The sequence below is a fragment of the Nyctereutes procyonoides genome, unplaced genomic scaffold (genome assembly GCF_905146905.1).
Source record: "Nyctereutes procyonoides isolate TBG_1078 unplaced genomic scaffold, NYPRO_anot_genome, whole genome shotgun sequence".
Lineage (NCBI taxonomy): Eukaryota > Metazoa > Chordata > Mammalia > Carnivora > Canidae > Nyctereutes > Nyctereutes procyonoides.
The window spans coordinates 57689511-57707877 of NW_026575135.1; positions in this window are offsets into that span (position 1 = coordinate 57689511).

The following is an 18367-nucleotide window of genomic DNA, read 5'->3' on the forward strand; positions in this document are numbered from 1 at the left end:
ACCCCCTTGGTTCTGGGCTTCAGAAGACTGCCTCTGTGGGGTCCTTTTTACTCCTCCAGATTATCCTTGTGGACAGGCTGCTCTCTCCTGTAAGGCCCCCATCTGATCCATGGAAATCATCCATCACTCTTGCCTCGCTGTCTTATTTACCCTCAAAAAGGTACACTCTCCCGTTGCTCTGCCAAATCTGGGCTCTCTTAACTTTACATCCAAGCCTAGGGATGGGGTGTGTCTAAGGATCTGAGTAGTCCCTTGAAATTCCTTTCACTGGTCTTAAGGGATAAAACTCTTCCCTTTTCAATAGCAAAACCTAGGATGAAGGAGGGAGGGAGGAGGGAAATACGACAGTCCTCTGAACCGCCTCCGAAGAAAATGTCTGAATTCTTGGTCTGTGGCACAGAGCTTCTCCTATCTCCTTAGCAAGTGGCATCTAACATATTTGGCACCTCCTCTTTTATGCTCTGGTTGGAGGCTCAACTAAGCACAGAAGCTTCTGAAGACCTATTACACTCCAGTGAGGGTCACATTCACATTCCTATCCCTGTCTTCCACCACTCACACCTGAGAAATTCTGTGCTTTGTGACACAACTTCTTGTATTGTCAAGTTCTTGACAACAGACACCCTGCTCTGTCTTTCACATGTCATGATTGCATACAAACTGCCATTAGTTGGGTCTTGTTCCTTAAATACCAAAAACCTTCTTAAAGAGTTCCTTGAGCCTTACAGTTCATATCTTATGGCAGAAGGGAAGGGTTATGGTCTGTGCTCAAAAGATTCCCAAAGAAATCACAAAGACAAGGCTGGGCAAAGCCCTGCAACAGAGAAGACACCAGTGCATGCAGCCAGGAGTGTATAGGAAAAGCATATATGAAAGCAGATCTATTGACCCAAGGAATGGTAGGAGATTCCGATGCCTGGGAATTACAAGGGAGACTCAGTAGCCATCTTTAACTGTTGTAATGGTCAGGGACCTGGACCATGCACCTGCTATGCTCATACTTTGGGTGTGATGTGAATAGCCACTGAGAGAATATAAGGCTGAGGAGTCATCATGTCAGCCTTTAAATAACACCCAGGAGATTCTGGAAAGTCTTACATAAAACTAGAACCATATGAAGCAAGTTGGCCTTGCCCAACATTCAGGGCCCCCAGAGCTGGTATGAGTCTTTCCATCTCCTAGATCGCCGTGTCCAAACCTGTGCTTCTAACTGGCAAGAAAATATCACAAAGGAGCCAATTACTAAGAAGTCAGAGCTTTCTTTAGGCATCTCCCAGGGTTTCGAGTCGGCTTATTTACTAGCAGTAATCAGCTTTCTACTTTCCAGAGATCGTCTTTGCCTGGAGTTAATCTGTAGATAATCTGGATTAAAGAGTTCCAGCCTCTTAATAATATGAATCACCTCCACCTGTTGATGTGGCAGGTACAAGATTATGGAAACATAGTTATTCACTACCATCTATCCTTCTTGGCTTTCTAAGGAAGATTCTTTGAACTGTTCAGCTTTCCCAGTCTTCATCTCCTAAAGAAGGTAAGAGGTAAAGTGAAGAAAAATACTTAGAGACTCTTCATTTATTCACATAAATTCAAAGAGAGAGAGAGAGAGAGAAAGAAAGGAAGAAAAAAAGGAAGGAAGGAAGAAAGAAAGAAAGAAAGAAAGAAAGAAAGAAAGAAAGAAAGAAAGAAAGAACAGTCTTGAGATCTCTGAAAAGGAAAACTTCCAGAAACAATAGGGAGATGAAGAAACCAGCCTAAACATTAAGAGCACTGAAGAGAAAGCCAGCAAGTCCTGCAGATTTGTAGGGACCCTTTGCTGGGAGAGCTTTGAAGGAGCCCCTGCTGGGTCAGGTCGGGCTTCACAGAGCCCACCAGGTAAACAGGTTTCTTGGGAGTTCAGTTATGTGTTACATGATGCAACCTCCCTTTGGGCACCTTCACGAAGGATTCTCGTTATATTTCAAGACTTGTGGAAAGCAGAAGTGCCTCTTTTATACATGCTATTGACTTGGGCTAGACCTTAGACCAGGAGTTGATGGACACAATTTGGGTAGCATGACAGAGGGTAACATTAGTGAGATGATGAAAGTTGACCTACCCTTGAGAATGCAAAGTCACAGAAATGGCCCAAATCTGGCAAAAGCATTAAACCCTAATTCACATGTGCTTATGAGCATGTATGTTACTTCCCCACGTGTCCTGCTCCTGCTTCTCTCCTCTCAGTTGGACCCAGGCTGTCATCAGGCATCACTGCAATGAAGGCTGAGCCCCACCACATCTTCTGGCTCTTCTATCACCTCACTCAGGCCCCACCATGTTGTTTCCAGAAGGAAATATTTCCAAAACATACAGCCATTTCTAACTGTGGATGACTTTCTTCCCTGCATTTTTCTGTATTTTCCACATATGTTGTGATAAATAATATACATGGTTAAAGGTTTTTGATATGCACACATTATTTTTAAAAGAAAGCAAGCAGGAGTGCCTGGACGGCTCAGTCAGTTGAGCATCTGCCTTAGAGTTCAGTCATGAGCTCAGGGTCCTGGGATGGAGCCCTTTGTTGGGCTCCCTGCTCAGCAAGGAGTCTGCTTCTCCTGCTTCTCCCTCTCTCTCTGCACCTCCCTACTGCTCATTCTCTCTCTCTCTCTCTCTCTCTCATACATAAATAAATAAATAAATAAATAAATAAATAAATAAAATCTTAAAAAAAAAGAAACAGCAGTAATAATTTCATATCATGGGCTACAGTATCAATTCTATCACTAAATATTTAAATGATGCATTTAAATTATACGATAAATTGGATCCAAAGTTTGTTCTTTGGGTATTTATAGACATCGTGCATATCCATGAAGAATGTGCAGTAGTCAAATAAATTTAATAAATACTGGGTTAAACAAACATGTTTCTTTGGGTAGTATTTCTTAAAGTTTCATAACATTGGCACTGGGAATCTCCCTGAGCGAGTTCGTGTATGCAGGGATTTCTACAACTGAGTTGACCACAGGTCCATTTTCCTGTAGAGTGATGTCCGGGGTGCGTGTTCCAAGGCACTCATTCTGTCTGACATTGATGTGGTTCAGACATCCCCCTTTCCCAAGCACCTTCATCAGGATCTCGTTTGACCTGCAGCAAGGGGCTGCTAAAGGAAATGTTTATTTTCTGTTCCTCACTTCCCCTATCCTCTGTTCCCTGTTCATGTGAAGGCCCTTTGCTCTTGTTTTGCACACTTCACACTTTTCATATTTAGCGCTGAGTCACATCCCAAGCTACAGATAAACTTTAGCCTTTGCCTGCATTTGTTCCGTTTGAATTCCAGTTCAGAGAGGCAGACTCACTGCTGACTAACATTGAGGGCTCTAGAGTCCCACAGCCTGGTTTTCACTTCTAACCACACCAGCTCTGTAAGCCGGGGACAATTCTTCATCCTCGGTGCCTCATCTGATACATGGGAACAATTAAAGAACAACCTCCATGAGGTTTTGTGGGAGGGTAATTGATGTAAACAGCTTACACAGAATTCCGACCTCTAGTACATGCTATTGGTGTTAATTAGTGCTAATCCTCAAGAATTCTGTTTCTCTAACTATAGCTATTGTTGTTACTCTTGGCTACCATGAGGATCCATATAAATCCTAAAACATCAGGATGTCTAGTTCACCATTTTTGAAAATCACTTGCTGTACTTGCCTGAGAAAAAGTTTCCTTCTATTCTTTGGTTTCCAGCAAAAGAGGGAAAATTCAAGAGAAGAGCATCTGAGCTGGGTGTTACCTCAAGGAGTTATTTTCCATTACTCTGATTTGGGGGTCAGCAAGCTTCTCCTGTCATTGGTCAGACAGTAAATATTTTAGGTTTTGCAAGACATAAGGTCTCTTGGTAACTACTCGACTCTGCCATCAGAGCGTGAACGCAGCCATAAGTACTATGTAACCGAATGGGCATGGTGATCTTCCCAACAAATTGTATTTATGAAATCAGATTGCTGTCTGGATTCACCCACAGGCCTTGTTTTGTGACCTCTGCTGTGCTATTAATAACCCTGCATTTCCCAGCCATGGGATTTGAGTAGATCTCCAGGGTGTCTCTATCCACCAAAGGTGAGGAAGGAAACTCAGCCCTCTGGAAGCCAGTTGAAGACAGAGAAGCCAGTCCAAGGAAAGACCAACAAATTTTGGAGAGAAGTGCAGGGAACAAATGTACAGTCCTGGTGACACTATTAACTTTTAGATCAACTCTGCCAAAACCTGCCCTACCTCGGGACTCTTGGTTACATGAGCCCATAAATTCCCATGACTGTTTAACCCAAATTGAGGAGGGTTTTCTTGTCATGTGCAAACCAGAATCTTCTACTGAGATGACATGATTATAGCTACATTAAGTACATCGATGAATACTTCATGGTGGATGCTCTGGTTGTTCAATTTGTGTTTTATCTATAGTTAAAACTTTCACTGACTCAGAAATTTAATGACGAAACCCCATTCCAAAATGATTTCAGAGTCATTCATCTAAAAATTTCTAAGCACTCTCGTCATTTCTAAAGTGCCTGAGGACATTATCTTTCAAGTATCTATTATTTGTAGTTTATTTATAAAACTCTCTGTATTTTGGTTTTATTGCTTCTGGCTCTTCTGTTATAAAAACAGGCAAACTCACCCATCAATCTATAACCCCTCAAAGGTCTGACTCTAGTTGAGAAGGACTCTGAATAAAATCAGCAGAGGCATTTGCAATGCCTTCATAAATCTGCTTTTTCTTGTCAGATTTCTTAATGCTTCAGAATCAGCCCTAAACATAAAGCTCCAGGACTTTGTGACCACCATTTCTCTCTTGTCTAAAGCAGACTGGGTGGTCAGGGCACTCAGGCAGAGGATCTGGAAGTGTTTTTCAAGTCCACTAGAGACTGTGCATCTTGAACACAAGAAATGGTAAAGAACTTACTTTTGGCATTTACCCCACAGCTAGCAATTGTGCCTGTAAAGCCTCTGAGTGTATGGCATAAACTCCACAACAGACATCACCCATCCTCACACACACATACCCTCAGACATTCCCTGTGTCTGGAGCCTGTCATGGAGTCTCACTGACTTGCAGACTATCTCTGGAGGATTGATGATAAATAGTTTTCTCCTTATACATCAGTTCCCATGCTGGCCAAATGACAGCACTTGTCAGACCCAAGATCCCATTCCAACATTAGGGATGGCTCATTGATTTCTTTCATGTGCTGAGTCAATTGTCTATGTGGCTGTAACAAATTACCATAAACTTAGTAGCCTAGAGCAATACAAATTTTGTATCTTACAGTTCCATATGCAGAACTCTGATGTGGGTCTCACTGCACTAAAACCAAGATGTCAGCCGGGGTGCATCCTCTCTGAAGACCATAGGAAAGAGTTTCCTTATCTATCCCAGCTTCTAAAAGCTGCCCACAGTCCTTGGCTCATGGCTCCTTTTATTTTTTTTTAATATTTTATTTATTTATTCATGATAGTCACAGAGAGAGAGAGAGAGAGAGAGAGAGGCAGAGACACAGGCAGAGGGAGAAGCAGGCTCCATGCAGGGAGCCCGATGTGGGATTCGATCCCGGGTCTCCAGGATCGCGCCCTGGGCCAAAGGCAGGCGCTAAACCACTGCACCACCCAGGGATCCCCTCATGGCTCCTTTTAATTTCCAAAACCCGCAAAAAGGGATTGAGTCACATCAAACCACTCCCAATTTATTTTCTGCCTCTCTCTTCCTCTCAGCCCATCCAGGATAATCTCCCTATTTCAAGATCAGACAATTAGCAATCTTAATTCTAGCTGCAATCTTTTGGCAATCATTTCCTTTTGCCATGGTAGCCTAATGCATTAATAGGTTTTATTCATTAGAACCCGGACATCTCTGGGGGCCATTATTCTGCCTACCATCAGGGGGATAGATAAGGAAAAACAAAATGATAGATGGTGGTAACTGCAAGAGAGAAGAGCAACGCAGGGGCAAGAATCGGGCATGCTGGACCTGTATGTTGTTTTATACAGCTTGATCTGAGAAGGTCTCATGCTTAGGGAACTACACAGTAAAAATCTCTTAAAGATAAGGGAACTAAGTGGGAAGATACGTTTGGAGAAAGCTTTCCTGCAAAGGGAATGGTTAGTGTCATGTCCCAGAGGTGAGAGCATGCTTGGATTGTGGAGGGATAGACATGCCTAGCCGAGTTGCATGAGTCACACACAGGGGGAATGGGAGAAGATGGGTGGAGCGGGAGCCCAGAGCATCCTATCACACTTTGCAGGTGAGGGAAAAGAACTTCAGATTTGACTCAGCAGAAAATGGTAAGGTGTGGGTTTTTTTCTTCAGTATTTTTAGAAACATTTTAAATAATTTAAAGTTTCCAGAATTGCAATGATAATCCAGAAAGACCCTATATACTTTTCACCCAGCTTCCCATCATATTAATATCTTACAGAACCCTGGCATTTATCCAAACTAAGTAAATAATGTTGGTATAAAGCTATTAACTGAACTGCAGACTTCACTCATATTTCATGTATTTTTTGAAATCATGTCATTTTCCTATCAGGATCCAACCTAGGATCCCATGCTGGACTTTGTCATGTCCCTTCATTTCCTCTGATCTAGGACAACTGCTCATCTTCCTCATACATTTCATGACCTTTACGTGTTTAAAGAGTATGGGTCAGGTATTTGTGAAATGTCTCTGGATCCTGGTTTGTGTGACATTTTCTCCTGATTACAGGTTGAGTTTATGCGTTTGGGGGAAGATTCCACAGAGGTGAGTATCCTTCTTTTCACACATCATGGAGCGCATGACATCACAGTGTTTAACTACTGGTGGTGTTAAATTTTATCACTTGATTAAACTGTTGTCTGCCAGGATTCTACTCTAAAGTAACTCTTTTCCATACTCTGTTCAATGGAAGTGAATCCTAGGTGCAACTCACACTTAAGTGGCATGAATTAAGTCCCACCACCTGGAATAAGGAATTATCAAAGAATTTGTGAATATATGTTAAAACTGCCATAGTAATTAATGAATGTTTCATGCATTTGCAAATACTTTGAAGCTGTAGAAATACTCTGCTTCTTAAGATTTTGCCCACTATTACCAGCATTTATCAGCGGATCTTAATCATAACAAGTAGTGGTTGAATGGTCATTTTCTGTTTCCTTCATCCCTGCTATGTTTAATGTTTGGAATTCTTCTGTAAGGAAGATTTATCCTTTCTCCCCTATTTATTCATTTATTTATATCAGGATAGACTCATGTATAATTGCTTTGTTCTTTGGATTACAACCTAATACTACCATTATTTCTTGGTTTCTCCAACTGTTTTGGCTTTAGACATTGGGAACTCTTTCAGATCGGTTCCTGTGTCCATTTGACATGCCCTCATTTCCTATTTTGTTTTTAGCATATTTGTATGTCTTGGTACTACAAGATGTAGTAGTATTTTCTTGATCCTACAAGATTTCTTGGTACTCCAGACTCATCTTGAATTTTCTCTATACCAGCCCTAGAATCAGCCATTTCTCTTAGTTCCTCTAATTGGAGCATGGTATTAAAAAATCAAGATCTGGGGCCTCTGGGTAGTTCAGTCAATTAGACATCTGCCTTTGGCTTAGGTCATGATCTTAGGATACTGGGCTTAAGCTCCAAGTCAGGTTCCTTGCTCAGTGGGGAGTTTTCTACCTCTCTTTCTGCCCCTTCTACCTTCTCATGCTCTCTCTCTTTCTCAAATAAATAATCTTTAAAAAAATATAGCCGGGTACAGGTGTGGCACTGGAGAGATTTGAGCAAAAGGAGATATTTTGACTTAACGTTTTTAAATGATCTGTCTTATGGTTGGGTTGAAAATAGCTGCATGGGGATGATTGTTGAAATAATCCAGACCCTCTGACTATAATCTAGAAAGGTTGTATGGCAAATAATCCAATCACTACAAAGTGCCTCAGGTCTACTTCCATGAACCATACACGAACCATAGCTATTCTTTATTATTCAAACTTTGGTTGGCTCCCACTGTGTCCCTGATATTGTGCTATCTGCAGATGATGCAGATATGAAAAAAAAATCATTCCTTCTCCCTGGGACATTCACAGACTGGTACAACAGGTGCAGCACAATGTGATAAGGAGGGAAGTAAAAATTTGTAAAAGGTCAAGTGTTGGCATAAAAGAAAGAACAATTTTTATTGGAAGACCAAGAAAGCAGAAGACAAGGTTAAGAGGGTAGTTGTGGAGTCATAGTCACAGGGCTGCAGACTGGGTTCTACAATCTATTAGCTGATCATGTATTAGCTGATGACTTGATCTTGACCCTCAATTCCCATACCTGGAGGAGATGACATCATCTATTTGTAGAGACCATGCCATACCCACCATGAAGTTTTGTCTTCATCCTCCATTTCTTGGTTGTCCTGCAACTGGGCAGGGTGGGGGGGGGGACCATATGTCAGATGGAGGCCAAAAGAATGTGGGAGGAAGTAGTGGGTGGCACTCAGAGACCTGGCCCCAAAAACCTCCCTGTGATCTCCCACATACTCCCTCCCTTCTATGCAAAACACTTCGGGATGGTTGAGGCACATTGGAACCCCATGCTCACTGCTTGAAGGGACTCAAAAGAGCCGAATAGCCAGGATCATGGGCTCCACACTGCACGAGAGCAAGAAACAGTGGCTGCAATTCTGGGTCGGCATATTGCAATGATTAGCCCATCCTGCTTTGTGCACCAGCTCAGAGTTCACTGGACCACCAAAGGGAGATAAAAAGCACGTGATAAGCCCTCAGTAACGGAGAGCCATTGTTATCTTAGCCATGATATACAGAAGGAGACCTAAAGAGCTGAGACTTGGGGGTATTTGCTAGGTGAATGGAAAGTGAGAGGAGTCCAGAGTTTTGAGCAAAGGGTAAAAAAAGGACCAGTAAGAAAAGGAAAAAGGGGGGGGGAATAGTGTCAGAAAGGGAAGAGGGAAGAAATATGACATGAGACAAGGGGAAGCAAAAGCTGTCCAAGTTCTTGATGGAGCAGCTGCCCTGGACCTGTCTCCCCACCCCCCCCACCCGTGTCCAGCCTGTCCCACAGACACTGGCGTGGTCAGGCTGCCTGTGCCTGACAGAGCTGCTCAGAGCCTCGCTGCTTCTCCTCCCTCAGCTGTTCCAGATCCAGCCAGAGAAACTGGAGGCCTGGCTTTCTCATTTGTTTGAACCTGCTGGCGAGATCCTTCCTGGATACTTGTTTTTATTATTTGAAATGTGTTTCTTTTGCCTCCTTCCGGTCACAGGAACAGTCCTAATGGAGTATGTGATCCACATTGGGAGTAGAAATCTCCACTAAGGAAAAGCCAACTAAACAAAGGACAGAGGTATTCTCTGTTTCCCTGGTGGGTGGGGAACAAAGGACAAATGTGCGGAATCGGGCCGGAAAGGCTATAAAGGACACTTTTCCTTAACACCCCCTGTAAGCAACACAGACATTTCCCTGGGCTTTGGGGTTCAGACTGTAGCTAGTGCAATGATTTTTCTCCATGCCCGGGAATGTGTGAGAAAGAATCATGATGCTTTTAAGAAGCACTAATGTGTTTATCATTTTGCTAAACTTAGTAGAGTTCACTGAACCAACAAGTCATTGTTCAAGGTTGTTGAGCTCTGAGGATGGCTAAGTTATGGCTTCTGCTTAGGTGATGAAAACGTGTCCACAACCAGAAAATTGACACCCAGTCGATGGGAGCAACCCTACCTCATTTATCAGAGACATCTTATCCCTCAGAAAACCACATTAGGAAAAAATCTAACAGCCAGAGTTTCCAGGCAAAAGGACCGCCCTGCCTGAGAAACAGGAAATTACTAAAACAAAGAAAACCAGATCCAAATAAAATTTGGAGGCATGTGAAATTTATGAACTCTTTACAGTGAGATGTTTACATTCCAGCCTCAAAAGTTCTTGCATCCATGATGTCTTCCCCTCCGCCTCCTTGTCTTTAGGGTTTTCCAGATTTCCTGTCTACCAGTAAGCCTTCGGGAGCAATCACTCCTGCTGGAGGAGCCACTTTGAGCAAGCCCCAACTACAATACAAGGCTTCTAAAAGAGCCCCATGTGTGTAAATTAAAGCCATTAGCCCATCCTGCTCTTTTCCTGGGAAGGAAATCACCTCTCCTTGTGTGTATCTGTAAACTAAAACCCAGTTGTCTATGGTGTTCTGTGGACCATGCTGAAACAAAACCCATGCAGGCTTGGCTTGGATGAGGACTGAGCACACAAAGATCCATTCATGCCTTTGGACTTCAAGAGAATCATATGGTCCAACCAACGTCAACAAAATGACTGCAGCCTGATAGCAAAGGTTGGTTTTTAAAGGTACAGTTTACAACTGATGCTAAATTCTTTCTTCCTTTAAAACAAATACTCAAAGAAACAAGCAGAGCAAGAAACGTGTGATCTGACTTGTGGTCATATCTCTTTAAGCTATAGAACTGGTATTATATAGTGAATTGGCTGTAAAGTATAATTAAAGAAAAAGAAAGAAAGGCTCCTGATAGTGTGGGACTTTACTCACAGGACATACTATGGAAAACATTTTTTGAGCACCTGCTTTGAGATGAGAGTTTCCATGTATTATTCAACAACTATAAGGATTCCTTCCCTTGGCTTAATCTGAAAAATCCTGTCATGCTTCCAGTGAGCTCACTTTTAATAGAAATGTTTTTTTTTTTTTTTAAGTAAGAAAAGCAATTTATCAAGTGCGATGTTGTAAGATGACAGAGTCCTTTGAATGACTCATATGCCCGATCGTATCTAAAAAGCTGTCCTACCTGTGTAATTTGCAGACATACATTTTCCTTGTTTGGTACAAAAGTGCACAAAGTACATGTTCTTTCTTTTCGATCTGTAATTTGTATGCTACATTTATTGGTGACTTGTTCTCTCTTTCGCCTTGTGGGACTTGATTAACTTCTGGAAATAAGGAGTTGCTTAAGCAGTCTTGAGAAAAGTAGCTTCTCTGTCCCTTCTGAATGCCATTCTCTGTCCACATCTTACTCTTCCTCTGCCACCTCCTTGTCCTCACCCACCATCCAGCCCAGCTTCCCCCGGCTCCCCATCTGCAAACTGCCCTGCTCCATTTACACCAAGTGGGAGTTGAGAAGGCAAACCTGCTCCCAGGAAACAAGGAAGAGGTGTGTGACTACTCAGTATTTTTCCAGAGAAAAATCCATTACTCCTTCAGATTAAACATTTATAGAATAAGACAGTTACTTGAATGGAAACAGCTGGAATTTATTTAAAGGATTATGTGGAATCTTGATAAATTCACAGTGTCCTTCATGTGCACCCATTTTCACCTTGACACCCCTGCCCTCACTTGGCCCGTGTCCCCTGCACACGATGTTCCCGGGCGGCCTGTGGCCTTTCAACAGACAGGATCTGATGTGGCATCGCAGACTTGCTGCTCCAGAGGAGAGGAGCTGTCTGATTTTTTCCCAGAGATTTCATTCATTCTTCCCCATAGTAGCTGATGCCTTCCTTTACTGCTTCATCATACTTTACCGCACGAAGGAAATGAGATTAACCTTCAAATACGATTTCCTCTGAATAAAGCTTAAAGTGAAGAAAGTATTACTCTTGACTGAAATGGCTTCTCAGATGCACTTAGGGAAGCTAGTTCCCCCATGCCCCAACTCTGGTGGCTTCAGACCCTTGTGTTGGGCCAGTGATCTCCCTTGGTTTTCTAACAATAACAACTCTCATCTCTTGGGCTGTTTTCTCCCTTTATCTTCACAAACACAAGAGGAAGGGACTCTTGTACCCTTATCTCATCAGGAGGACACTGAGGCACAGAAAGACTAAGTAGCACATGGCTCATGGCTGTTGAAAATGCATACCTTTTCCCCAACCACACTTTGGCTTATGCCGAGGGGCTCGGGAAGGAAGGCCCACAGCCTTGAGCACTGCCCCCAGAGCACAACCTGCGGGGTCTGGAAGCCTCATTCACAGGTGGAAATTATGGGGACAATCAGCCCAGTACTCATAGGGAACCTGCTCACACCTTGTGAGGCATTTCCCAGAGCAGGTGGGCACGCCGGCTCATCTGGTAAACTGAGGCATGGATGGTGTTGCAAGTGGGAGGCCCTGTCCTTAACCAAGAAAGTTTCTTCTGTGTCCCAGTACTTCCTGTGGGAAGGTTAGGAATTTTTAAGAGGAAGGGGAAGGGGAGGAGGAGGAGGAAGAGAGGGAAGGCGGAGGGGGAGGGTATGTTAAATTTCCTACATTTGGCCCAAGCGCCCTTGGTGCAGAGAAGAGTGTGGGGCCGTTGCTCCCCCAGGCCCCTGGAGGACTCTGATGGCAGGTTCTGACTTTAACAGACGTTCCTGGGTGTGCATCTGACTTAGTTTACATCAGGATTTTTTTTTTTTTAATTGTAGAAAGAGCTGGCAAAGCTGGAACCATGCCTGAGGGCGGTATTGGAGCAGAAAGAGCCAAGAGGAAGTGGAGGTGGTGATGCACCTGGTGAGTGACTTAACCTCTGGCTGCCTCGGGTTTCTCTTCTACCAAATGGGCACAAGATCCCTCTCAGGCGGTGTTGTGAACACCAGAGGGGAGGCTGGGGCTCGCTAGGTCCAGGGGGTGTGCATGGCCAGTGGCAGCTTTTGTTTCTTACTCTCTTATCTCTTCTAATGAGTGGTAAGACTTTGGAGGCGTTTTGAAAATCCACATAGCCTCTTTTGCTTCCCTATAAAATAGGAATCCTAATTTCTCTTTTTAAGAGGATTGAGTAGATATAGACTAGACAGTGCCAGGCCCTGAACAGTTTCCCAGTATGTGATGTCACCCTCTCCTCCTGCCACCCCTGCCCTGACGCTGCCATCCCTGTTCTGACATGGCCAGGCCCTCAGGACCGATTTGGCCCCGTCTTGGAGAAGATGTGCAAATTCGAAAGGCAGGAAAATCTCCAAATCCCCCTTTTACCTTCTATTTGGGCTAATTGCTTTCTCCTGGGCTCACTTCACCCATCCATCAAGGCTCACAGAGAGTAGTGAGAAGCCAGTGGTTTCATTTCCATTTTTAGAGTACAGAGCACTCAGTACTCTGACTGAAGCTGCCACCTGACAGCACTGCTCACAGACACCAGAAGGCTGCCACGGAGCCCCCAAGGCGTGAGCTCCCACAGCCCATGCTGTGATCCCTCACAGGCGCCTGCAGTTGACCTGATGCCAGGCGTGCCAGGGTAGGTCAGGTCCCTGCAGTTCCATTCGGTACAGAGTTCACCTGTCAGGCCTCAACAGAAGCAAACAGTTCTGTGTTAAATGCTCACTTCCTTTTTGTTTTCTCCAAAACACAAGGCTCTGGTTTAGGGAAAAATCACAGATAAAACAATGAGCCCAGTTTTGCTTGGATAATCTCAAGCAAGGTCTTGGCACAGAGGTCAGCCCTCTGAGAACAAGCCAGGGAAAGGAAACTGGACCGTTAGCAGCTAATTTATGACCCTGCATTTCTGTGCAATCCCTCACAAGCTTACAGAAACCAAATGCCTGAGCAGCTTTGTAAAATTTCAGTAAAGGAACCTAATATCTTGGTTTCCTGGCAGCACCCGTACTCTGCTGTGGAGAGTGGGCAATTCGACTTGCCGGTTTTGCTCTCCAGGAGAGGCATTCCGTGCACACCATTTTGTTACAGAATCTGAAATAAAACGATGTGCAAAGTTGATAGGTCTGCACGTTTTCTAGCACAGAAGAGGCCAGTAAGTGGTAGCGAAGACCGGGGAGTCCTACAAGTCTGTGAAAAACCTCTATTCTGCATATCTACAACTTAGTGGATTTCTGAGTTAAAAAGAAAAATCTCAAAACGATAAACTCAGTAGCAGAAATGGAGCTAATAAGGACGAGGTAGGGAGAAAGCTACCTGCCTCACTGCAAGTCTCTTTCATGGGACATTTTACTGTATTTGAAGAACATGGGCATTGCAATACCTAGACATTCTACGTGCAACTGGTGCCCTCTAGTGGTAGAGACTAATCTCCAGCCATGTAGCCTCTCATTTTAAAGCTGCAAGCAATCCTGCTCTTCCTAATTTATCCTACCCCAAATTTACAGGGAGGGAAGAGAAAATGAAGGAGCCAGGAGGCAAGCAGGTGCTCTGAAGTGCCTTTGTAATTCACAAGGTAAATCCTAGCAGGCTTGGGTTTCCAAGATAAGAGTCTTAAATGTCTTGGAGGGTTCAGATTCCTTCCAGAGACAGGACACTATTCTGCCGGGTATCTCTGGGAAACGTCTTAGCTAGAAACAGTTTTCCAGATAATTCCGATATGCTCCAAAAATCACACAATTCCTCTTGGTGCTGACAATGGTGGAACAAGGGGGCAGAACTCAAACATTCCACAGTCCCCAGCCAGAACAGAACATGGACCTGCTATGAGCTGCAATCCCAAGCCCGCAGGAGACCAGCGATCTAGCCACCTAAGTAACCTGCATAGGCATCCGCTGTCCAGTCTTTCTTCCCATCACAATGGCTCTTAGGCTTGGAGGACCATCCTCACTGCTGGTACCCGCCTGTCTCCAGGGCAGAGCCTACACTCCTTCCCAGCCAGTTGTCATCACCCTAATTAGAGAACATCTCCCGTTCATCTGTCTTGGACAATGCACTTGTTCATTTCAGACCTTGGGTAATTTTGCATTGTGGCTTTTTTTACGTCTTCCAAGTTGGGTACCCTCTCCACTGCTCATTTGTCTTTGACAGCTTAGCTACCAGCTGGTTGATTGGTTTGTTGAGAAATTTAGAAAATGTATTTGGTGATCGTAGGGAAGAGTAAAATAAAATGAAATGACCCCAGGTCATTTCTTTAGCTGTTTCTCCCCTTTGCCTAGCTCTTCTTGCTGTGCTCACACATGCCTTGCTCTCTGTGCAGAACATCGCAGACTGCTGGTCATCGTTCATGTCCTGCAAATGTCCTCTCCTCCAGGAAGTATCCCCAATATCGTAATGGCTCCTGCCCATGATCCCATATCATCTGCTTGGATAGCAGCACTGTTCACAGGAGTCTTCCTGTCCCTTGCTTATGCATTTCTCTACTTTGACCTCCTCCAGAGCAAAACTCGAGATTTTTTTCAGATTTAAAAATTACCTTATATTATCAAATACTATGCACAAAAAGCAATGCATAAACATTTGCTAAAACTATTAGGACAATATAACTGAACATGCTTTTTAATTTTTTTTTAGGTATAAGGGAATGCAACATTATATTAGTTTCCAGGGTACAACTAATGATTCCATATTTGTATATTGTGAAATAATCCCTCTAATAAGTGTTATCAACATGTCACCACATGCAATTAAAAAATTTCTTTCTGGTCACTTGGGTTGATCAGTCAGTGAAGTATCTGACTATCCATTTCAGCTCAGGTCATGATCTCAGGGTCCTGAGATGGAGACCCCCTTGGCCTCCTTCCTCAGTGGGGAGTCTGTTGGAGATTCTCTCTCTCCCTCTGCTCCTCCCTCCCTCCCCACACTCATGCTTGCTCTTTCTCTCTCTCACTCAAATGAATAAATCTTTTAAAAATTTTTTTTTCCTGATGATGAAAACTTTTAAGATGTACTCTTAGCAATTCTGAAAGATGCAATACAGAATTAAGGTTACTATGTTATATATTACACCCCCTGACTTCCTTATTTCATAACTGGAAACTTGTACCTTTGACCATCCTCAGGGACTCTACTCACTCAGTGAGCCTCTCCTGCCTCTGGCAACTACTGATCTGTTGTTTGCATGTAGGAGCTAGCTTGTTCCTTGTTTTCGTTTTGTTCTGTGTTTTGACAGATCCCACATGTGAGATCATAGCGTTTTTGTCTTTTTGTCCTTTTCTGACTTATTTCACTTAGCATAATCAGGTTTCTTATTTCATATGCCTGAGTTGCCTGGCATGTAGCAGCGCTCGCGCATATGCATGCACGCTCACACACGCTATATGTATATCCTATTACACAATTGTGAAGGTGAGCTTCATTTTATCTCTATCTTAGCAGTCCAAATAGAAGGACTATGAAATTCAATGACTGAAAAGATGGAGTTTGAATCTTCCAGCTCCTTCTTAATAGCTGTGTGCCCTTAGGCAAGTAATTGACCATTTTGAGCCTCGGTGTTTCACCGAGAATGGAGATAATAGCACCTTCCATGCAAAGTGAAGACTAAATTAGTCTCAATATGTGTGAAGTGCCTAGGCTTACGTGGAGCTAGGCACTCCTTGAATGGCGTTTTATCTATCTGATGGGCAGTATACATATATACGATTCTTTGGATTTGATCTTTCTGCACCAACAGTGGAAACTCAGGAAATTTAATTGTATCTCTGATCTCATGCTAGATATATATTTTCCACCATGATTCCATGCACATTCTCACTTGGATTTGGCATAGACTGAATTTTTTTCTTAACTAATAAATGCTTATGCAAAGGGCAATTATTACTTCATGGAAATGTTTGTCTATCATTCCTTAGTTTCATACCAAGAAGAAGGGGGAAAGTGTATTTTTACTACTAGGTAATTGAATCATTTTTTTCCCCCTCTCACCTTCTATATATCCACTGGGGTGAAGTCAGCTGAAAAAATAATAAAATCATATACACAGACCTCCACTTCATCATCTTGTCTCAGGAACTCCTGCTGGTAACACATAGGTCATATACCAAAAGTGGCGTGTTCTAAAGGAGACAGATAGACTCCATCACCCTAATTTACTGCCTTCCTTTTCATGGCATCAGATTCATAAAACATCGCCTGGGTGGCTGGCCGTCTCACTGTCTTGAGGCTGAATCAAGGCACAGGGGTCCAGGAAGGAGGCATGAGTTGCCAAGTCCCTGCTGACAAGAATACTTGCCTACACCCTCTTAAAGCATTTAACATAGGCAATGTGGCAGGGGAAAAAGACCCAGCTTGCCAACAAACCATTACGCAAATCTAAAAATGTGGTATTAAGTTTTGCTCCATAAATGTTCTTTCCATGACAAGTTCTGTTGATTAAGCTTCAAAACTGTTTCCTTTTTTATGTTACAGAAGAGACTTAATCTCATTAGCTGTGTTGGTTAGAAACATTTGAATTTTTTTCTACCCGTTGTTTTCATGTTAAACAGTGATAAGGAGTAAAGCTAGAGGGACAGTTTTAGGTTATTGCACTAGGTCCTAATGTTCTACAGTGTTGGAATTTATCCTGGGTATACGAACTCTGCAAAAGTAGAAAGAAACTCATCTTCGTTTATTTGGTGGGAAGTGTGGATGAAACAGACCAACATTAGGAAAATAAAATAATAATAGGTAATTTTAGTGACAGTTGAATTGAATTGATCTCAGGATCTACACAGGATGTAGCATCCCTTGCAATTTCTACAATAACCGGATCTGGAGTTGAGTTGGTACAATCCTACACCTTAGGGCCACACCAACCTAACCATCCTACAACTCCTCATTTTCAAGCTCTTCAGGAAACCAACAGGTAGATTTATATAATCTGTTACATTCCCATAGGTCACAACTGGAAGCCCAAAGGCTAGATCCCAACCCTCTGTCATATTTTCTCTAGTCAGGGTTTTAGGAATTGAGCATTTAAAAAAAAAAAACAAAACATTTTATTTATTTATGCATGAGAGACAGAGAGGGAGAGGCAGAGACACAGAGGGAGAAGCAGGCTCCAAGCAGGGGGCCCGACGTGGGACTCAATCCGGGTCTCCAGGATCAGGCCCTGAGCCAAAGGTGGTGCTAAACCTCTGAGCCACCCGGGCTGCCCGGAATTGAGCAATTTTATATAACAATCCGACCTTTAGATTCTCTTGTAAAAATTGGATGGTTTGGCCACAGGAAGGCCCACAATCCCACATAACAGCAGTCAGCTGAAGCTGGGAGCACCTACCTCCCATGGTTGGGTTATAGGGTAACCCAGGGTAACTGCTTCCACCTTCTGGCCTCTTCTGCCTTCCTGACTCCTGCAGGCCCTTGACTCGGCCTGTGATGGTTTACTCAGGCTGTTTTATATTCAGGGACAGTTTCTATATTTTTTTTTTTGCTAGGGTTGCCTTGGTAAAGTGCCACAGACTGAATGGCTTAAACAACAGAAAGGTTATTTTCTCCTGCTTCTTGAGGCTAGAAGTTCTAAAGGCTGGAAGTGCTGACATTAAGGCGTTGGCAGGACTGGTTTCCTCTGAGGTCTCTATCCTTGGCTTGCAGATGGCTATCTTCTCTCTATGTCTTCACATGGTCTTCCCTGTGTGTTTCTGTGTCCTAATATCTTATAAGGGCACAGGTCATACTAAATTAGGACTTACTATAATGGTCTCATTGTAATTGCCTCTTTTAAGATGTTTTTGGTACAGGGGTTAGGG